This window comes from Sturnus vulgaris, chromosome 4 (genome assembly GCF_052056855.1).
Source record: "Sturnus vulgaris isolate bStuVul1 chromosome 4, bStuVul1.hap1, whole genome shotgun sequence".
Taxonomy (NCBI): Eukaryota; Metazoa; Chordata; class Aves; order Passeriformes; family Sturnidae; genus Sturnus; species Sturnus vulgaris.
The window spans coordinates 69,686,247-69,709,803 of NC_142246.1; the positions used below are offsets into that span (position 1 = coordinate 69,686,247).

Here is a 23,557-nt window from a genome sequence, read left to right on the forward strand (position 1 = left end):
AACTGCATTCCAGTGTTGTTGGGCTGTCTCCTCAACAGCACTGGCTTTTTTTCCCCTTTCCTCATGGAGTCTATCTGCCCTGCAGCCTGAATATATCCCCTGCTGTGAGTGGGTCTCAAAGGGCTGTTACTGGTGTGGGTAAATATGGCAGAATAACCCATCTTTATTTTTGCATACTCTATCCCTCAAATCTTTAAAGTTGGGATCTACAATTTCCAACCCAGCTGGCTTTCATGCTTTTCTCAAAGAGAGTTTTGCCAAAATACCAACAATGGCCTCAACTGTTTGTTGGTTTGGCACAGCTGTGTTCACAGTGGTCTTCATAAAACAACTGCAATATTTAGAGAAATGCACAAGAAATTTGAGACTGTTAATTGTTAAATATTTTTGCACAAAGCATGACATTACAAAGATTTTCCTCTGTTTTCTTCTGTTTAGCAACTGTGGGAATTTCCAGTCTTAAGTGACAGTTTCTCTTATTACTCTGTGGAAAGAAATCATTTTGTAAGTCAGCAAAGCCAGTTAAAACTCCTATTTTAGTAGTTTCAACAATAGAAAAATTATTTTGGTCAGCTCTGCAGTTTCATAGAAACTAAAAAGGACTTTCTTATTGCAAAACTGCAAGGTCATTCAAGTGGAAAGCAGCCTGATCCTGTGTAGCCAAGCTGGACTTGCAACTAAAGGGAAAAAAGAACAAATCATACATAGTAGGGGTCCTCACACCCAGCCAAAATATATTTGCCCCAAAACTTCCTCTTCTTGACCCTATTGTTGTCCTCCTGCAAGGCTCAGGCCTCTCATGTGGGAATTGTTTTTATTTCAGCATCATTTGGACCAAGTGTGGATCGATCCCTTCCAAGCTCTGCGAGCCGGGCGCTTTCCCTTCCCGAGGGTCTGGCTCCCTTTGTGCTGAGTGAAGCCACGCTGGACTGCTCCTCCCAAGAGAGATGCTGCACCAAACTCAGCAGTTTCTCCTCCTGAAGGCCTTTTTTCACTGACCACCGTGCTTCCACTCTGCCCTGCAGGTACTTATCTTGGTTTTGACAGCCCCCCGAGCCTTGCCAAGCTGTGCTGACTGGGCATCCTCGCCTGTGCAAATAGGGGAAAAGTCATTCGTTTCCTAGGCACTCCTCAGTCTGGCTAATTAGGCTTGTTCCACAGACTGGAGGACTGTTAATTGGTCATTTCTAATCAGTGTCTGCCAGGGGAGGACTTAGTAATGATATGACATCAAATCAGAGCCTTATCCTAGGTTTGGGGGTTTGCAGCTGTAACTGCTGCAACAAGCTGGAACAGAATGGCAAGTTATTTAAAAGAAATATTTTAAATACGTGGAAAGGTCACTTGAAGGAATTTGACTGAACTGTAAGCTGCCACTCCAGGGAATAGAAGGAAAATGACCTCCTTTGCTATGGAGACTGAAATATTGCCAAGCCTTGAAATATTCAGATGATTGGTCAGCTGCCAAAAACTTGCTATTCATGAAATGCCTGGTGTATACAAGCTTGTAGGGCTATTACAGATCTTAATGAGCTACAACAGAGACTTCTGCTTTACAAAAGGCAGAGGATGCAGCTTGTCCTACCATATCCTCTGTTTCTGTCCTGGTCTACAAGCATGGAGCAGAGAGCTGGGTGCCTTCCTCTGCTTTGAGGCAGCCCAGGAAGGTGTTAGCCATGCAGGCAAGCTGGCTGCCACGCTCATTAGATGACTTGATCAGATTTTTGCCTGAGCCCCCACGGCCTTGGAGCCATCCTTGTTTAAAGCCATGCTGTTGCTGCTCCGTTTTGAATTGGTGATGAGTGCAGCCCCAGCATCTGTCAGCCCCCAGTCCCAACTCTCCTGCTCCTGAACGAGGCTGCAAAGCACTTCATTACATGGACACTCATACCCTGGCTTACACAGCTCACTGCTTCACTAGCAACTGCACTGCTAAGAAAGCACTTTGCTTTCCAGAAACCAGGCTCTGCTCCATGAATTCCCACTCACACGCTCTGTGATCACCAGAGCTAAAAAACTGCTTTTATTTTTTGGGCTTTTCATACAGGTTTGGTTTGTTTCTCTTTAAGAATTCACATTTTAACCTTTGGTTTTCTGGCATGAAATTTAGAAATGCAGGTGACCCCCTATCAGATGTTCAAACCATTCCAGTCTCACTATTGAAAAGTCCTTGTCTGAATTTTTGCTGTTTTCTGGTCATTAAACTAACTCTGAAAGAGCCAGAAAGCTCTCTGATAGTTATAGTAGGATGCTTGATGATTTTATTTTTTTTTTTTTGAGAAGGAAACCAAATGGCAGCTTGAGGCCCTCAGGGACTGAAAGCTGTCTTTACCAAAAGGGCTACTGATTTTTTGTTCTTCATTTCTAGCTTTCACAAAAATTAGATGTTGTTCTCATCAGGCTGCTTGAATTTGTCTGCAAAGCTTCCAGCAAAATCCAATAGAAAAAAAGAAAAAGCTATTCTTCATACAACTTCGTCGTTTCTAGTATAATCCTTGCCAAAAAGTTGGAAAACAATATAAAATTTAATAAGAATTTATTGAACTGTGTAGGAGGAACGAAGTACCTCCAAAATTATATTATATCAGACTGTTTCACCAAAGGAACATCAATTTGTAAGCATCAAATTCATAGAAAAAACCCTTAGCTTGTTGAAAATGCTCAGAAAATGTTTCGGTGAACTTTCCCACGAGTCCTGTGTGCTGCACATCTGCTGTGTAATGTCCATTTTCATGATATGTCAGAGGCTAAAATCTGCTTTCTTATATTGTTTTAAATACACCATTGTATAGTATTGATTCCTAACAGGGCAACGGGCCCCTCTGGATTGCTGCAAGGGAGTGAAACTGCTGTGTGGGAGCATCATTCCAGTTCTCCAAGCAGGGTTGACTTTTGCAGGGTTTTGAGCAACCTAATCTGGTGGGAGGTGTCCCTGCCCACGGCAGAGGGTTGGAACTAGGTGATCTTTAAAGTCCCTTCCAACCCAAAGTACTCTGTGATTTTATGAAATAATTGTCAATATTTATTTAGAGTAGGTCTCAAACTCCTAGGGCTTCAGCTCAGATTTTTATGGAAGGATTCGTTCAATCTGCTGGAAAAGGTGCTGTGTGTTTGTGATTAAATTCTGCCCAAACAGCATAGTCAGGTACCTGAATTTGTGCTGTAAAACTGCAGCAGAAAGTCCCTCTGAGACACCAAAGGGTTCACTTGCTGCCTTCACCTCACTGCATTCCTTTTCCTGGTTCTGCAACTCTTTTCCTTTGAAGGCAGCAACTTGAATTAAGCTGTTTCGAAGGCTGGCTTTCACAGCTGCCTGGCCCGATGCTAATTTTGGAACAGAGCAGCCCGAGAGGTCAGAACCGCCCCTCCATCCCTCCATCCATCGCTCCATCCCTCCCTCCCTCCGTGCAGGGGATGCTCCGGGCTCCGGCTGACCCCTAGCGGTAACGGGGATGCAGGAGCCAGCCCTGGGGGCTGCCTGGAGCTTGGAGGGGCAGCTCCTTCCTGCCCAGGCTTGCCCCGTGCCCCCTTCCAAGAGAGGAGGAAAAAAGTGCCTGGGTTCAGGTTTTCTGTGAGGCTATGCCGTGGGAGACTCCAAGCATCCCTCCTGAGGTGCTTAGGGGCAGCACTGGAAGTGAAATAGGATGTGTGGAAATGTGAGTGTGAAATGGTGCAGTTTTCTTCTGGCCAGGGAAACCCACGGTCAGTAGGTGTAAGGAGGTTTTCTGTAGGATGCTCTTCTCCCCAAAAAGCCACTGCAGATCATTCAGGAATACAAGGAAACACTGCTGAGTTGGTGATGAGATGAACCTGCCAATGGTTTAAAGCTAAAAGAGGAGAGATCGAGATCAGAAGTCTGGAAGCTCTTTACTGTGAGGGTGCTGAGACCCCGGCACAGGGTGCCCCAAGAAACTGTGGATGCCCCATCCCTGGAAGTGCTCAAGGGATGGAGCAACCTGGTTGAGTGGAAAGGGTCCTTGTCCATGGCAGGGGATTGGAATGAGATGATATTTAATCCAACCCAAATTATTCTGTGAGTTACAGCCCTCAGAGTGCTGCTGTTGCTGTTCTTTGAGGTTTATATCCTACCCAAATGTACTCTTCTTCAGTTTGAGGCCATTCCCCTTTTCCTATCTCTAATTAGGGGTCATCTCCAATCTAAATGATTCTGTATAAAATAAATCATTATATATAACTTGCACATTCTCACTGGTATAAAATAAATCATTATATATAACTTGCACACTCTCACTGGCCCAGCACCTGGTGGCTTCATCCTCTCAGAAGGGCACAAAGAAGAAAAAAGCTGTACCTCTGCATCCACAGGCACAAGGGGAAAAGCACCCCAGGAAAGGCAGTGGGGAAATGTGAACGCTCTCTCTGAAGCTGTGGAAACTTTTTGAGGCTTTGGTTCCTGTTGGTGGCATCTGAAGAGCTCAGAGTCAACCCCAGCCCCGAACTGAGCTGTGAATTTGGGCATGAACCAACCTGAGTAAATGTAGTTCCTCATCATCCTAAATATGGGAAACCTGCCTCTTTGTTGCTTTCACAAAAAGCCTCTGGGTTTAAGAGGAAAAAAATATTTGGGAGATGCACTCAGGGGCCAGGAAGAAAAGAAGTGAAGGGAGAGCAGAAAATAAAAATCCCCCTTCTGTAACTTTTGTCTTTGACAGGTATAGTCAGTAAATACCCTCTAGCAAATCTTTCAAATGCAACTTTTTATCATCAAGATAATTACTCTGTTCTAAAAATCTCCTCTCTTTCTGAGGATATATCTATTTAAAGTGATCATGTTGAGAGAAAATTAGTTCAAAACCTTTTAATGTAACTACAATTAATAGGTGCATGTGAAAACTGTGCAGCCATTAAAAATGCAGTGTAAAGTTTCTGTTTGGATACTTTGGGACTGGTATAGGATTATGAAATTACATTTCAGATTTAAGGAAAAATAAAAATTTATAACTTCTCTCTTGGTGCTTGGTTGTACTTAATTGCACAACAAAGTTATTTGTAACTGGGACAACCAAGCACAGCAATAATAAATGGCTCCAATTAGGACTTTTGGAGCCAATTAAGACTTTAACATAAATCATAAGAGGTTCAGTGGAGGGAATGTCAGACCTCAGAAGCTGCCACCTTCTGCTGTCAGGAGAGAACTGGCAAAAACTCACGTTTCTCATTTGGAGAGATTAGTTTGTTCTGCCACACACAGGGCTCCTGAGGACTTCAGCTGCAGTTACCTGCACATAAAAGAGAGTGACTAATGTGGAGAAGGATTTAAATATCTAAGTCTCTTTAACATAATCTCCATTAATTTTTATGGATTAAGGAATTCTCTGTGTTAAAGCAGTCGCAGAGGCTTTTGAACTCCCGCTCTGCTAATTGGTGGAGAGAAAATAATTCCTTTGTATGTCCAGATAACTGTGGACTGCTAGAAAATTAAGAAATTACAGTAAAGACTCCGCCTGAGGGACTATTTACTGACCTCCTTTGATAGATGTGTACTAAGAACTGAAGAATAAAGCTGAAAAATTACCTGGGAATGGTTGACAGAAATTTAACATACAAATTGCTGGATCGTGCCAGTGTGCCTGTTTGATGTGCTCAAAGGGAAATGAGACATTGCTCAGTAACATCCCGGGGTACTGCAGGGGTTGGAAGTGTCCACAGACCCCCTCTCCCTCTTCTGCAATTCCATTAAGTTCTTAAATGGTGAATTGAGAAATGATATCTGAGCTTGCTTTGCCTTATCATGGCTGTGCTGCTGCCAGCAGCAGCATGGAACAAATGCTGAGCCAGCAGCTGGCAGTGTCTCAGATACATATGTTTTTATCTGTTTAAAAATAGCCACTCAGAATTCATGCTTTTCAGGATCAGGAAGGCCCTCTTTCTGGGATTTGTTTAAGATAGTGTATTTTTGTGGTTACCACACATTCTTTGTGCTGCTCTGCCTCTCCACTTGGAGCCTTCTGGCCCCTGCCTTTTGTTTACTGAAGCAAATTTCACAGACATCTTATGGAGACATGTCCTGATTTTTTTTTAATGCTTTCACTTGGGGTGAAGTCCAATCCCACACAGAAACTCTGTTGTCTAATTGATGCTTAAAGATCCCCTTAACAGGGAATCCAACCATGCCTTGGCATGGAATAAATCCTCTGTCTCCATCATTTTGCAGTAGACCTGGCAGTGCTGGGTAAATGATGGGGCTCAATCCTAGAGGTCTTTTCCAACTTTAATTATTGATTCTATGAATAGCACTGATCCTACTGCCCAGTCTTGGGAGATGCCACATGGACTCTGCAGTCCCTTTCTTCTAAATACTACATTTTAAATTGATATTTTTGCCTGCCTATACAGCCAGTGAAAGCTGTGCTTTCACTGTATGTCAAAAGTCAAAATCTTCCCATGAGTTGGTGCAATGGCTGTAGATAGGCATAGGAAAAATCCTTAAGGCTTTTCCTCTGCTACTTAGGGAATTTAAGGGGACAAGGGATAGTCAGGTTCAGCATAACAAATGAGAACAAATTGTTTCTGTCTGAAAATACTGATGGCAAGCTGGACCCAGGAACTGGACATTTGTCTCACAGTCATATATGGATTATTAACACTGTGTTTGAGTTTAATAAGGAGCTTTTTCTGTCAGCTCTGGAATGAAGAACCATGATTTCTGCTTCCAGTTTTCTGACATAGCCTGCTGCAAGGAAATAAGCAAAATAACAATGTGCTGTGACTTGACCTAGTGAGAAATGGCACAAGTGACTACCACAAATATCTGTACCAAGGCTGTTCCCTCTGTGCACTCCCAGCACCTACACAGATACCAACATCATTTCCCATTTTTGTGATTACAAGTTTTCAAGATTTAAGCAAAAAAAGGAAAACAAACTTATTTAGAAGAGCAGAACATACCTTAATAAAAAGCAAACAACAAACCATGTTCTTTGTGTTGACTAAATGACAGTCATCAGTTAAGCAAAATATTTTAAATACATTAAATTATCTGTTAACTTTGGTTGCAGGTGCTGTAGTTGCAGGCATTTCTGAATTTCCTGGGGTGAGAAAAGTTCAAATTAAGGGTCCCATAATACCTCCCCTTTGCCATGTTTCAAGACTTTTTTCCCCTGCCTTTTTGGGAAATGGTTTTTCTCCATTCATCCTTAGAACCCTTTTCAGAAATTCCCTTGCGATCAAGTCAATACTTAAACACTAAACAACATAAAAGCCAGGCATGTAGCTGCTTTATTAAATTAAAGCAGCTTTAATTTTGTCATAATATTTTTTCAAATGCAACTGTAGCCTCGAGCTCCACTCAATGAAGTCAGCCAAAATATTTTAATAGGGTTAGCAGCTTTGCTTCCATTGTCTTTAGCTGGCTCTGCACGAGCCTTGGGGTGGACAAAAAGGCTAATACTGGGAACTGGTACAGGCTCCTAATGCAGTGCTCTTCCTGTGTGTTTCACCCATGTTCAGTCCAAAATATTTTAAGGTTGGTATTTCTGACAGAAACTTTTGTGAAAAGCTGTCAGTGCTTATGCAAGGAACAATTGAGAACTTTCCCCTAAAATGCTTTAAATGACACCTTCACAAAAACAATTTTTGCACAGAAAACTTTTTTTTGCACAGAAAAACCAGATAACCTGAATGCAATTTGGGAAAAAAAAAACCATGAGGATCATCAGGGAAGTTGGAAAGACTTACCAAGGCAGATTGTTATGGTTTAGAGGAGCAATAACTGAAGAAAGACATGATTATTCCATAAAGAGTGGAAGGAGATAAAGGCTGAGGAAACAGAGCTTGTTGTAGGAGGACCAAGTTAAGGAAACAACACCTTTGGGTTATACCAGTGGTTACTTTTCTGGCACAAAGACTTGAAGGTTAGGTAAAAATATTTAAGTGAAAACTGAACAGTTTACTGGGATCCAGAGGCTTAGAACTGTACACAGATGGTGTAAAGCTACACCAGAGCTATGCAAGGTGCTGGAGCATTTGTCATCCTCTGTGACAAAGACATTATGAGGGAAAATTTTATTCAAAATGTGGTGACTTAGTCTGTGGGAAGCATTATTTTTTATCTGTGAATTCATTGTTTCTTTAAGATGTCCTCTGGGCTCTGCCATTTTAGGGAGGAAAAATCTCCCTGCAGGTCACAAGAGAAGGTCTGGAGTTAAGACCATGGGTCTGTCTGTTATAAAACAGCAGCCACGTTCTTCTGATTTTTTTTTTTTCCCTCTGAAACTTTAGGCTTAGAATAAGAAACCCGTTTTTGATTTATGTGTTTATACCAAGCCTATACTTGCTGTTCAGTGGTGTTGAACTGCTAAGAGATGCAAAAATCTTTCAGTAATTGTAAGAAAATGCTGCAAGCCTGTGCTTTCTTTAAAAGCTATTTTTCTTCAGATTATAATTTTCTGCTTGACTTACTGAGAATCTGTAGTGAACAAGCTTTTTTTCTCCTTCTAATTTCTTTAAAGGCTTAACTCTGAAAAATGCACAAAACTAGCTAGTGCCCCAGTTTTATATCCTTGTTTTACCTTGAAAATTACTGTAAATCTCTTCTAGTATTGTTCTGCATAAAAGATAAGTGCACATTAATAATGCAAGCTTAGAAACTTCCTGGATGTTGTAAAGAAGAGGAATCTATTAAGGAAACAATGGCATTGTTTTCCTTTCATATTTCTTCCCCTTTCAATACAATCTATCATAACCCATAAGAGGCTCAAATAACAATTTTCACTCTCAATATACCTAGAGCAGCCATGTTGAAGACTAAAAAAATATAAAATTAAGGTCATTTTTAACAGAAACAAGCCAGTTTGCAAACTGTGGTTGAAAATGCAGGTAGGAGTCCACACCTGATGCTTAACCAGGTAGGGTTAGATACAGAATTCTTGCTTTTCAGGTACAATTTCAGTGAACTCTGAATCCATGGCAATATGTTGGGTAGTTGTATCAGATTGGTCACTTTCTCATAAGTGTTGAATTCATTTAAAATGAGAATTCCTGCTCATCAATGCTGTGGGAAGCTTATCTCCTCTTGAATAAGTTGATAATAACAACAGGCTACTGAAAGGAACTATATACTCTTCTTTTCCTCACGTTTCAGTACAGCAGCTGGGGTTTTTCCTAACACTGACCTATTTTTCTCTCAAGATTAAGATCCAGTGGTCATTCCTACTTCAAGCTTGTATATCAAAAAATATTTCTGTTCCCAGCATATGGGAAGGAGTGTATCCAAATGTTTGTTACATTGGAAGGTTTAACCCCACAAGCAGTTGTGGACTTGCAGTATTTCCATGAATCCTGTCTGCTTTGTTGCTCAAATACAGATTTGGAAGCCCATGTTTTCAGAGAGTAATAGTTTTAAGGATCTGACCAAGTAAACTGATTTTTGACAGTGATAGGAATTGTCCTATAAATACTCAAGTAAAATTTTAAAAACATGTAAAATTAATCACCAAAGAGAAAAGCCCTGTTGAGGTCACACCCACATGTTCCCCTCAAAGGTGACTCTGGGACCAGCAGTGGCTTAAGCTGTTTGCCAGCTCTCACTCAGTACAGTTCATGAAGGGTTAAATGTTACAGCTTCACCTAGTGCAGCGACACTCAGGGATGAAGATGAATTAGGGATGCATGTCTGGCCTTTCCATTTATTGGCTGCTCCTTCCAGGAGCCACAGCTCAACCACAAAAGCTCTGCTTGTATCTTAAACTTGGCAAATGAATCTCAAATCCCACGGAAATTAGTTAATGTAAACTACTAAGAGTAGAATTATTTGGCAGTTTCTAACCCTCTGGCCATCTATTAAATATGCATAAACAAAACCTAAAGCACAGCAGTTCCAGATGTTTGTTTGTACTCAGCTGGGGGGGGAGAAGGATTTGCTGTTTGAAAAGAAATTAGAGGAAATTTTTGCTTTTGGAAGTAGGAAGCGAGTTTACTGTAAGTGCTCATTTTCATTCAAACGGAACTTATTAGTGTTTGAGCATTTGTTTCAGCAGGATGGAGCTGCAGCAGTGCTGGTTGAAAAGCAGTTTAGTGCTGGATTCAGGATATGACTGGGGCAGCACAAAGACTTGGCTCTGTGTGTCACAGAATCACAGAACAGTTTGGGTTGGAAGGGACCTTAAAGATCATCCAGTTCCAAGCCCCTGCCATGGGCAGGGACACCTTCCACCAGACCAGGCTGCTCAGAGATTCATCCAACCTGGCCTCGGACACTTCCAGGGATCCAGGGGCAGCCACAGCTTCTCTGGGAACCTGTGCCAGTGCTGGGGAGAAGGTGATGGAGAGCACAAACAAAGCTGGAGGGGAGCTTGTGAGGGATCAAAATACATTGGAATATATTTCTGTCCAGAGAGCTGGTGAATACGAGGTTTTATATAAAATGAGTGCTCAGCCTACAGTTTAAAGCTTTATGTGGCCTTTGAATATCACAAACACCCCAATCTCTCTTTCTCTTTCTGTAAACCCCGTGATGCACTGCAGCTTTTTCATTCTGCTTTTCCATGAACGAACCATTTCTGTGGATGGCCCTCATTAATTTACAAAACTCCTATTTAATGATGTCTGCATAGGAGTGAAAGCCAACTGCTTTACAATCAAATCTTTGCAAAGCAAATAATAATAAAGCAATTTTTCACCTATACCCTGAGAACCAGAGGACAGACTAAAAGCAATTCCTCTATAGCTTTAATACAGAAGAATTGTATTATTATATGAAGCTTTGTAAATACATCTATAAATATATATATATGACTTTTGCTGCTGCTGACTGAAAGTTTAGGAGTTTTTCAGAGGAAAAAATATCATTCTGGCTTAGGTGTTCATTTCCCATGAAATGTCTTTTTGGAATTGGAGCAGAGGAAGATGAGTTAAAGGCTTTTTTTTAGCAGTGAGAGACCAGGAGTTTGACAAGTGTTGAAACAGTCAAAGTTATTTTCTGTGGCATATCTATTGATGTTTGACTGAATTGCCTCTTCTGTAGGCCTCAACCCAACCTATTACAGCCATAAACTCCAAAATATTTGTGTTACTGACACTGCCTGGATTCAAAATACCCAGAGGTTTTATTTATTCTGTAAAGCAATGTATTACACCAGAAAATTTGAAGCTGTACTTAAGCATTACACTACAAAAAGAACAGCTGAAAAAAAAATTAGTTGCTACATATTTAAAAAGCTAAACTATTAGGGAGGAGAGAAAAAGGAGATAAAAAAAGAAGAAAGATACTTGTATGAAGACCCTGGGCCTCTTAATTTTTAAACCAGGCAAGGAATATGACTTGCAGAGGAGCTGCAGGGACAGAGCCAAGGCGTGGATTGCCATCTAGTGGGGTCTGGTCACTGGGGACAGGCACAGGAGTTTCACATTTCAGAGAGATGCCTTGGCTCTTTATACATTGCACAGTCCCAAATTAGCTTATTTTCACTTCAACTCTCCTTTAAGCTGCCATCTGGCCTAAAGGCTGTGGATTTCCTTGTGCAGGAGTAAAACTACATCACATTTTGGCTGGATGTTGCAGGGCTGGAGAAGGAAACCTCAAGTCATTGCAAAGTCTGGCTGGCAGGGGTTTCACAGCAGCCACTAAACCCTGCCATGTAAGGGAGAGGTCACTGCTCTCATTAAAAGCAAATGAATGCAGGTTTCAAATGAAATACATTTATTAATTTGGAGTCGTTTTCCACAGCATACCTTCAAAAAGACCCAGCAGTGCATGCTTGAGAGGGCTCTTGCTAGAATTCAAGTGGTATTTGGGCTGGTTTATTTACCCTTCCCTTGGGCAGGCTCTCCAAAGACCAGGACAGCATCTTCTGGTCGCACAGTATTCCAGAACACTCGATAAAAGCTTTTTCTGAGGTCCCATCTGGCTGATATTTCTGTCCTGTCCTGGGCACATCCTGGGTGTGATGAGAAAACACCTCGGACAGCATTTGAACTCGCTGTTTTGGTAATGAAATGTTAATTATGTCACTAACTGTGACTCCACTAGGTGGCACAGAAGTACTTTTTCTGGGATAAATTTAAGCATTGCCACTGCAAGAAAATTTCCTTAAGGAAATCCAGCACGAGCTGCCTTTTCTATTCCTTTGGAGAGTCATCTCAGAGCATGAATACTGTGAGATTTTTGTATCGAGTATTAATAAAAAACCTTCAAAGTGAAAACCACTCAGTCAACCACTGGATTTGGGATTTTTATACCAGAGGGATCATAAAAACTATTCTGATGGCCCTGCCCAAAGGGCAAAAAGCAGGAAATAAGCTGCCAGGATGAAGCATGGGACAAAAATGAGGGAGCAAAGTGTGAAGCCCTCTCCCTTGATAGAGCAGGAAAATGTGAATTTTCCTAGATGAGCTCCATCAATGCCTCATCCCAGCAGTGTAAACTTTCCTTCAGCTCATTGCAGGTTAACCTTGGCACATTCCCAAGGGTTTTACTCCAGTCCTGAGCTGCAATGAAATGCACCAGTGGTGGCTGAGCCAAAGAACAGGAATGCTTTTATGGAGCTTCATGGGCACACTGCTAAGATTGCTCTTTTTTCTAGAAAAAAAAAAAAAAATCCATCAAGTCCCTCTGCACTGGAATTAATGTTTTTCACATTTTTTGAAAGTCTAGGGTTTTTTTTTTTTTTCAAGTTTTTTCATTGAAAATCACTAATGTCAAAAACCAGATTTGTGGGAGTGTTTGGTTTAAAATGGAAAAGCCTTCAGATTCTGTGCTCTGTGCAAGAGCAGGAATTTTGAGTTAGATGACAACAAACTTCAGCCAGCTCTGTGCTCTAAGCTCTCAATCAAGTGACAGGCCATTCTAGACTTTGGGGTAGAGTTTCCTATGACAGACAAAGCACTCAATTAATTTTGTCATTTCCCTCTGCTCTTGAATTTCCCCTGTCTCAGACTTGCCCATACCCAGATTTTCATGGTCTCTGCATCCCTGTCACTTTCCTGTGGCTCCAGCTTTTGCTAAGTAGGGGTCACGGGTTCCAGCTGCCAAATGCCACACAAGGTTGCTAACTGGTAATTATTTCTGTTGGTTCTCACACTTTGGCAAAGCTGCTTGGCAGGTCCTGGTAACCCAATCCTCCACTTGGTTTATTGCTGGGAGAGAGGGGAAGCTGCCCACAGAGACCCTTGCTGTAAATATGACATACATTAAGTCCTACTGAAAGACTTGGACTGAAACCAGTGACTTTTTCTTCATTTACACTTTTCTGCTCAGAAAATATTTCAGCAAAGGAGTAAAAGTTATAAACTTAGATAGGGATGTCTGTCAGTGTCTGTGGTTGCCTATGGTCATCTTCAAATAATGTTGCTGTTTTAATTCTTGTGCTTATGTATTGGATACTGGGTGCTCCAAAGACTTGAATGTGGCCAGCTTTTCTCCAAAGAGCTGTGGTGCTTGTTTCTTCAAATGCTGCCTCTCCCTATTAAAAAAAAAAAAAAGAAAAAAAGAAAGAAAAAAAGGTATATTTTTCCAGTAAAACCTTTCTGCTCAGCCTGGGTCTCCAAGGATTTTACTGCTCTGTAAAGCAGGTTCTGTGATGTTGCAGAGTGATATTGCATGAGTTATCTCAGTTAAAGGCACTGAGCTCTGAGCTCTGAAGAGCTGAAGACCATAAAGTGAAGCATAGTTAGATGCTCAAACCAAACCATGGCTGCAACATGGTGGGTATCTGTGATTAAGACACTTCTTACAATTAGGAAAGAAATTATTCCTGTGAAACAGCTCTGAAGATGCAGAGATATGATTAATCTCCTGAGTCTGGGGTTTAGGTGCTCCTTTCCCCTTGCCAAAAGGATTGCTGCTTGCCCAAGAAACTCAGGCCAGCTCTGGTGCCCCACTTTAACTGGGATCTGCAGCTGCAATCCCCTCCTGCCTGTCTGGAAGTGTTTTCCCCTCACTCAGTGCTGTATCCATCAGTCACATGGAGTCTTCTTCTTTTTTTTGTTGTTATGCAGCTATGCATATCTGAGCACATTAAAAGCAGTTCCAAGAAACACATGATTAACAACATTAGTGTTTTAATTAAGCAGCCACTTTTTGAAGCTTTATGGCACTCGTGTCCTTGTGCATGTGTTTGGGTATTTAGCAATACCTCTCCGTTATGTAATGCATCTTCTTTTGTAGGTGACATTTAAGAAATAACAAAATCATAAATATTAGAGTGACTTCAGATGGAAAAAATTTTCAGCTCATTTCTTCAGCGCGGTCTGTCCTGTCTCATGCTCCTCAAACTTTATTGTATTTTATTTTTATGCCTGCCTTTTGCATCATATAGTTTCAGCTATTTCAGAGGCTGCTTTTTCCCCAAATGAAAACCAGCAGCTGTCTGATGGCAAGCTCAGTGGTACACACAAACTAAACGTTTCATTCAAAGAACAACGCGTTTTTTGGCTAAACTCTTTTTGAAGCCACTGAAAACATCCTGTTACAAATTGGGATATAAGGTGTAGCTGTGCCCTGGTGCAGAGCAGGAGGGGTCCTGCTGGCTTGGGAGATGCTAGATCTGGGTCAGATTCTCCTCTTTATGTTTTCCTGCTGGGGAAAAAGTTTTTCCCAAGTTCACTATGGCAGCAGTGCAATAGGGCAAACCCTTGACCCCATCCATAGCCATGCCATGAATTTGGGGCTGCTCAGGTGCATCCCACAGGTGACAGGTGAGTGGCTTTTGCCTCCCTGAGGGCATTTCTTGATGGCAGATTTAAGGCAGACTGGTTGCCAGTGGGAGGGAGCTGATGGCAGAGCATCTAATTACAGGCTTTGCACTTTCCAGGGTAACCCGGTGTCACACATAAACCTGTCAAAATTCCTCACAGACAGAAAATATGATGGAAAGTCAAGCTGACCCCTGTTTAGGGCTTGTAGGTAAATTTCTACTTTCCTTTCTCTGCTTTTGCTTGGCTTTAGCCAACTTGAAATATATATTTGGGAGAAAATTGTGCACTGCAGTAAATATCAGCATAGAAAATGGCATGTCAAGCAGGTTTCCAACATAAGGGAAATATTTCATGTTGTTCTGGTGGTGCCAATAACTCCCTGTATACAATAAGGCTACAAAGCAGTTTTCAGCTCATGCCATGCTCTGATTCAAAACTGAGCATCTCAACTCCAAAAGACTGAAGGTTTTCTACATTTATCTCCTTTGAAACAGCTTTATTTCTCCCTGGAATCGGATTGAGAGACCAATGTGATCAACAGTTATTTAAGGAGGCAGGAGCAGGTAAGATCCCTCAGGATTTTGAGACCTGCAGTGCAGGGCTGAGCCAGAGAGATGCCTGCCCAAGGACAGGAAACCACAGCTAGGCTCCTGGGGAGAGCTAGCTTTAGGAATTAGGTTAAAGCAGCAACAATCAGAGATGGAAACCTGAGAAAATGCTGCAGTACAGCAGTCCTAGACAGGGGTGTGGTTTTTTCCTTGTATCTATAAAAAGGACAGTCCCACTGGGCAGGTACCCCAAGATGATGCTAAATACCAGTCCCCTTGCCTAGGGGCCATGAACACATCCCCAAAAGACAACATGTGCTTCTCAAATCTGGCTACCACACATCCAGATCAGGGTTGTAAAACTGGGAAAGCAGAGGGGGATGATATTTTTCATGGAAATCTCTCACAAGAGCAGCATAGAGCTGACTGATGTGTTTTCTCCCAGAAGAGCATAGCTTTAAGTGTAAACTAGGAATTCCTCATTCATTACAAAACTTGCTTCAGGTCATGGGATACCATCTCCTCTGCGTAGGTGTGAGAATAGAAAGGGATCAGGAAGGAACTAGTGAAATGCAGGGGCTAAAAATAACTATATGGCTTTTCTCTCACCACACTTTAAAGCTTTGATCTCTTTTTGCCTTTGTTTCAGCAAAAGGGAGAGTTCCAGCATAGCTGCTGATATTTAACTACAGGCCTCCCATGAGTCTTTCTAAATTTGTGTGTGTTAGCAATAAATAAAGAAGATACAAATTTTAGCATCTTATAGCTTGTGTGCCTTTTTGTGGTTTTCAATAGAGCAAATATTCCTCACTTTGGGAAATCCAATAAGAGGTTTTTAAACACTTGCTTGCAATAGTTACTCTGATAGAACAGCTTCTCACTTGGTATTGTGCAATTGTGACACCTGATCTTGACCTAAAGCAGAAACAGCAATAATGAAAAAGAAAATATTCACTTGGCCACAGTATAAGAAGCAAAAGCAACCTCTTTGTGGGTCAATTCCTCATTTTGAGAGGGAGCTGTGCATGAATACTCACCTCAACAATGCAGGGTGAAGTCATTCTGATACTGTCAAAAGGAAAATAGCCCTTATCTAATGTCTCTGTGATTTGTTTTAATCCCCAAGAAGTTGTTTAAACTACTTCTTCCCACCTTCATTAATTAGTCACATACAGAACTCTTGAAGGAGGAGTGGATGTGCTAAGTTTATGAATGACTTGAATTTATGGTGTAGCATTTGGGAAATTATCTTCAGTTGAAATAATGTTGCATGGTGTCATATCAAGAAAATTAATATATTGTGGTTTTAAAATAAAGTTTGTAAAAACTTGCTGTTTTCATCATGCCAGGTATCTTAGATTCTGAGCAGAAGCTATCATTTATTGAAGTTCCTAGGCAGGTACACAGAGTGGAGAAAGTAATTATTCAACAAAAAATTGGTCAGCCAAGTTTCTGTACATTACAAAATGGCTAGAATTTGCTTAATGGCAGTGTGGTGGCAACCACTTAATTTGTTTTGACGCCATTCTACAGGTGCTGAGGGCTCTTTTCTTGCAAAATGAAAACCCTTTGATGTTAAAAATGATGTTAAGACATTCAGCTTTTACCCCCACCCCATTTTTGGTAATTTAATCATCCATTGAAGCAGATCATTTCACTGAAGGACTGCTCACAGTGCTTTGGAGATTTTTCTTACTCAACACTTTGTTCTAATTTATTGGTTCAGCACAGTTTTTCACGTCTCTTGGATTTATAATCATAGTTCCCATTAACTTCTGCATGGCAGGTGGTATTAAAACTACCTGTGTGCTGTGTTTTAGCCATTGTGTAAGAAAACTGTCAAGGTAATGCAGAATGGTGTGGTTGTGTGGTTCCCTACCTCACTCTGAGTTACAAACCAACACACACAGCATCAAAATCTGCTCTGAAGTGCACTAATCAGTGGCCTTATTTTGAAAAGATGAGGATTTGGTCAAGTTTTAATTCTCAAAAGTGTCAAAATCTGCTCAGAAGCACACTAGTAAGTGCCCATTTTTTGAGAAGCATCAGAGAGGGTCGAGTCAAGATTTAATTCTTAAAAGTGGCGCTTGTTAGACCTCCCAGTTTTGACGTTTCAGACATAATTCTGAAATCACAGATTGCCCTCGTGGACAGGGAGGGTTCTCTCTTAAATGTGGTCCCAAGCACGGGGCAGGACTGGGGTGTGCAGGTGGGTGCTGAGGAGCACCGTGCTGACCTCTGCTTCACACAGCAGCAGCAGCAGCAGCACAGCCTCGCCTTCCCCACTGCCACTGATTTATGGGATCTGATTTGCTGCTGTCACTTACCTCTGATTTGTGAACAAGCTGGAATGAGCCTCGGGGAGAGGGCGGGAAGAGGACAGAGGGATGCTTGAAAGGAAAGTTTCACAGCTCCCCCCCGCTCGGAGGGGCTGAACGTGTAATCTGCCACTGGAGTTCTGTAATTTCTGCCTTGCCTGGTCATCTGGGAGGAAGAAAAACTGCAAACTGATGACAGCTTTGAAACAAGCACATGAAGAGCTTTGGGGTTGTTGGGTTTTGTTTTTTTTTTAACTACCTGCAGGTAGAAATCCTAAGGCAGGGGAGGGAATGAGGAAGGAGCAGTTCGTGTCTCTGGCACAGCAGTGATTGAAATGTTATGAGAAGGGAGCTCTTCGTGCTAGAAACAATACAGGAGCCTTTCTTTTTAGACAAACTCGAAAATAAACTTGAAAATAATGTATCTTTTTTCTTCCTGGTAGCTTATTTGATGTTTGCAGGCTCTGGAACTTGGATGGGCCATGTAAGGATTGCTCTATTAATGGAGAGGCCCTGCTCATTTCTCCATGGAACGCCCTTGGGATGCCCCAAGGATTCCCAGGCACTTCTCCACATCTTTGTTCCTCTAAGTTCCCTTGCAGCATCCCAAAACCCTTCAGGTGTGTGTGCCACACCCCCAGGAAGGTGTGGAGAATCCAGCTGATCCTCCCATGCCTGTGGTGGAAAGTGTGGGTGTCTCCACACGAGGGAACCCTGGGCAGATTAAATCAGTAGTTGCAGCAGGATGTGAGGTTCTGGCATTTAATAAAGCCCCATTGGAGCTGGATCCATGGCTGTGCTTCATTAGTGAAGAGCCAAAGTGATGTGCTGTCTTTTTAATCATGTTAGTCCACATGGGACTTGGACAGAGATATTTATTACCCATCCTGTTTTCATAACTGAGGTTTCCAGCTCAAGATGAGGGACAGGAGATGCCAAGTTTCTCTCTTGGTTTCTCCTTTTTCTTCCAACTTTGACTTGAAGAAACTGCTAATAACACTCAAAAAATCAGTATTACACCTCAAAAATTCACACCATGCTGGCAGTTTCTGTAAAACAGACAAAATTAATAGTTTTTCCTAGGATCAGGACTGGGAGGTTTGGATCATGTTAAAATGGAGATCTTTGCTGTCTATCTTGCAGACCAAACAGCTGCCAACATGCCAACATGCAATCTATTTTCTAATAATGTCCTTGCAACTTGAGGATAAGATTTTCTTTGCCTTCTATAAAATTTATAGAGGTCTTTTTCATACTCACCTCAGAGTATGATTTCTGAGCTGAAACTCTGAGGAATCTAATCACAAATTTCTGAGGAAATTTGAAAAGAAAATTATGAAGGAAAATGTCAGTGCTGCTGCTGCCCCCACGAGCTTTATTTATAGGAGGTGTGGCCAAATAATACAAATAATAAAGTATACTTTATTTTATCTGCAGTTATTTGTGACTCAGGGAAGCTCTGGCAATTTCATGTGTGCAGGATTTGATGGAAAAGCTGGCACAACTGTGGCAAACATCTCACTGCACTTAGGTGAACAAAATCCCACCTTACTGTAAGGCATTATCAGAGGTACTTTGTGTAAACAAGGGATCAAAGTCCACCCAGCATTCCCAGGCTGTGGAATAGGAAATGCCTGCTGTCTTCCATTTCATATGAACTCCTCCAGACAAAAAAATTGCAATTATCCAGGCAGCTCCAAGGAGATGAGTGAGCAGCTACTTTAGAAACAGTGCGGGTGTTAAGCATACACAGTTCAGGTGTTGCCTTCTGGCAGTTTTTGCGTGTTCTTTAATATTAATCTTTGTAATTTAATAGGCATAAATAGAGATCATAATTACCTTAAACAAAAATGCTTTTAAAGTTTCGTCTGGCACATTATTTTGTACTTTTTCCCCCCCCCACCCTCAGACTGCAAACCATTCAGGCAGGATGGTGTCTTATATTGGGCAGCAGTAAGTTTCCCTGCTGAGGCAATGGCCAAAACTTGGAGAACTTCCACAAAACTCGGTTATTTTGGTTATTTTAGCGATAGCCAAAGTTCAGACTGTTTGGAAACCATTTCTGACAGCCAGTAGCATTTTTAAGTGTTTTATGAAGCTGTCCACTGGGATCTGGGAGAACTTAGGAGGTGTGCCTTAAAGCCAGCTTGCTAATTCATAAATATCCACATGGGCAAATGGGAATGAGGGGAAACTTTTGCCTAAACCTGGAAGCAAAACACCTCTACTCCACCTGATGCTGATGAGCCCAGGCTCCCTTTGGATAGACCATCCCATCTTGAGGGTACTTTCCAAGACAATTTAAGACCCAGCCTCTCTCTTGCAAGAGTTAGGGTTTTCATTAAATCCTTTTTTTTTTTTCCTCTGCTGCTGCTTTTCTAATAGCTGAGGACTGGAGGGTGTGGAGGAAGTTCCAGGAGGCATCACAAACAGAACAAAGCACCCAAAATGGGGCCAAGCCCATTTCTCCTTTCCTTTTCTTTTCCTCCTGATAGTGATGGCAACTCTTCAGAAGGAAAAAGTTGCATCCAAATTGTCCCTTCCCACTTTTGGGATTTCCTTTTCACAGCTGGCCTGGGTTTGGGGTTTATTTTTCCTCTGTTGCACTCCATTTGTGAGGAGGAAAATGCATCACAAACCTTGAAAGCCCAGGGCAGGGTTGGTACTTCCCCCTCTCACCTTCCTGCATCTCTGAACTTTCCCTCTTCCTTAGATGTTTGGGGAGCAGCTCAGGCCAAAAGGAAGAAGGGAGAAGCGTGGGTTTAATTTGGCTTATTGTTTATGATAGATTGCCTAATTTTAGGTGAATGGCCATTTGTTATATTACCTGATGTGTATTTTGATATTGTAATTTGAATTAGGGGAGTCCTCCAGTGCCAAGATTAGCATCATAAAACGAAATAAAATAAATAAAAAAGGGTTAAAAAAACAATCAGCCAGTCCAATTAAAACTGTGGCTGTCTGGAGCCATGGAAAAATGTAGCATAAACAGAGCTGCAAGATTTGCAGGGTGGAGCTGGCATTGGCAGCAAAGAGTGCAGGTATATACCTGTCTCCCAGATTTGGCCCAAACAAGTGCCAGTGTGCTCTTTTTTGGGGATCAGAGAACAAAAGTGAGGCAAACACCGCCGAGCCGAGGGAGAAGCCAATTCCAAGAGGATAAGTACCTGTTCAAACAGTCCCCCCTTTCCTGGAACATCTCTCATCTAAAGGACTCTCAGCTCCCGTGCTTATCGGTTTATTGTCCCGCTCTCTGGCAATTAGCGATCCACTTCACCCCTTGCAAGCTCACATCACTGCTGAGCCAAACTGACAAGATAAACTCGGTGCTTAAAATTCCATTTCCAGTAATAGAAATGTACCCCGTCCTGTCATTTTCTTTAACTTTTTTTTTTTTTTTTTTTTTTAGTTATACAAAACATCACCATATTAGATTAAGCCTGGAAGGCACAAATTTAAAGGGTGAAACCTGTGTTTCTGAACAGAATGACAGCCTCTTGTTTTCACACTGTAGAATTTTCTTTTGACTTTGGCACTCAGATTTCTTCTTTCTTTACAAGTTTTCTTTCTTTTTTTTCTTTGTCTGTTATTTCGTGTAATCAAGCCTTGAATTAGTAAATCAGTAAAACATGTATTGTGCTGTAAGCTTACACTGGGGTTCTCTTGAAATCAGTGGGTATTTGGGTTTTGTTCAAGAGCTTCATTAAATCAAAATCTTTGTCTTTCTGTCTTGTTTTGGTGGGGTTTTGCACCTAGTTCAGTTCCTAGATTTCATGTCAGTACGGTTATGCCAAGTTTGCTCACTGGCAGTGATTTCTTCTGGGATACTTTCAGAAAAAAAAAAGCAAAAAAGGAAATGATCCTCGGACAAGAATAAATTCCATCAGCATTCAGATTCCTGGATGGCCACACTGGCTCAGCTGGACATAAAGCTGATTTATAATGTGGTGAAGCAGCCCAGGCTCTGAACTGTGTGAAAAGCAGCTGCTGTGAGATGTCCTTCCTGTCCTGTTGGGATGGCAGCAGGACAACTCCTTGCACAGAATTTGTTGTGTGCTGCTCCTTAACCTAGCTCACAGAGCACAGTGGTGTGTTTTGCACCAAACAAGCCAAAATTAGCAAAGATCTGGAGATCCCCTGTGCCTGGAGCAGTGTTGGAGGCTTGTGGAGAGCACAAACTGAGGCTCGACCACTTCTTGATAAATGCGTGCTCCAGCAGAATTTTGGATCTAACTGAGCAACAGAGCATCATCAAAGCTCAACATTTGTCACTCCCTTTCCAAAATGCCTTCCTCATGCTCCCTTTTACCACTCTTCTCTGAATTGCCCTGGAAAAAAAAAAAAGAGTGCTTATAATAGAAAGACATAATTCTCTTTCTTCTCATTTGAATTCTCTGTACGAACCAAGTCAGCAAACACACAGACCCTCCCAGAAAATGTCTTTCATGTAGGTAACAGTGGACTTTTTTCTTTTTTTTTTTTTTTTAAGAGGGCAGTCTGCCAGAGGGTGTCCAATATAAGCTTTTGTAGACAGCAGTTTTTCTGCACAGAGCTGAGTTGACAGCTTTCCTCCTGGGATAATCACAATCTTCATTCTTCTGGGACAAAATTGCTTCTGACAGTATAAAACCCAGGACATCTTTGATGTAAAATCTGACTCGAACACATGAATGGTGAGACTACAGAGCCATCCCATTCAAGAGAAAATGTTAGTAGTGGAGACAAGATCAGAGGTGCCAGCCGAATTAATCAAACTAGTAAAATGTGAGGAAGTATCAGTCCATAAAGCTGCCTAATAAATCCGAGTGCACAGCGTTGGAAGGGAAGTGCCTTTGGACACTAAGCTGGGTGTCAGACTGGGGCTGGGCACCCTGTGTGTGTATCCAGTCCTGCCCTGTTGGTACACAATGCCTGCTGTGCTGCATTAAAGGTTCTGAACCTGCATTTTTTTCTAAAAGTCTGGATCTTTAGTGCTCGTTAGCACAGGGCAATGTGCAGGACTGGGTTGTTCTCCCTCCCTTTTGTTTTCTTCATTCGTTTGGGATGGGGAGCTGCTGTCTCAAGTCGTGGGGGTGAACCTGGCAAGGTTGGCTCTGTTCCCTCAGCCTGACCTGGGGATGACAAAGGGGTTGCTGGGCACCACGTGCCCCTAAAAATCATCCACTCTGAGTTTGTAAAGGTAATTATGATGTTTTTTCCCAGGGAAGGATAGAGTATCAAGATGAGCAGCCAATTTTCTGCAGAGGTAAAATTAATCTACATTGCCATGTTTTTTCCTTAGATTTTAAAAATCACAGGAGGGGGTTATTTTTTCCAAGCTCAGGATGTTTTGGGATAAACAAAGGTGCAATTAAACAAAATACTAATTGTGGCCTATAGCCCAGGAATATCAATATTCCGGTAAGCCTGGCTTTGAGCATCGTTTGCTTACAAAGACATGGAGATCGAGTGGATTATTGAAAACCAGGATGGCAAAAGGAGCTGTTTCTGTTCCTGGAGACTTTAAGCAAGCAGAAGGATGGAGCTGGGAGGGCAGGGAACGCTGCATTTACAGGATCCATGTGTCCAGGCGGGAAGCGGTGGGTCAGCAGGTGGCACCAGCGCCCCATCCATCCATCCATGCATCCGTGCATCCGTGCATCCATCTCCCTGCAGCACCGCTCCACAGCCTGCTGGGTTTGGAAATTACCCTGTTTGCTCTCCTTTTTAGCTCGCGTGGAGTGTCACCCAAATGCCAGACACTTTATCTGAGAACAAAACTCAAGGAACTGCTTCCAGCTGGGGCTGTGTCCATACACCTGAAGTGATGAACAATAAGGTCTCCCCTTTCTGCACTCCTTACAGCAAGAATGTAAGATCTAACAACCTGCAAGCTCCTAAAAATTTTTTTAGATTATTTTTCATCTTTTGTTGTCACATTTGCTTTTCTTAAGCATTCCTGCAAGAGCCCTCTAGAAAGGAAATGGAGTTTGGCCTGGAGAAGACAGAGGGAGGACCTTACCATTGTACCTAAGAACCTGAAGGGAGGTGCTGAGG

At 42.0% G+C, this 23,557-nt stretch overlaps 1 long non-coding RNA gene across 1 annotated transcript in view; it reads left to right on the forward strand.

The window, feature by feature from the left end:
- The first annotated feature begins 827 nt into the window (after positions 1 to 827).
- The window catches only part of LOC148224080 (uncharacterized), a 59,758-nt gene continuing 37,028 nt past the window's right edge, over positions 828 to 23,557 (forward strand). Inside the window, exon 1 of the long non-coding RNA XR_015803439.1 lies at positions 828 to 1,025. This is a non-coding gene — a long non-coding RNA (uncharacterized LOC148224080). The remainder of the gene's footprint in view (positions 1,026 to 23,557) is intronic.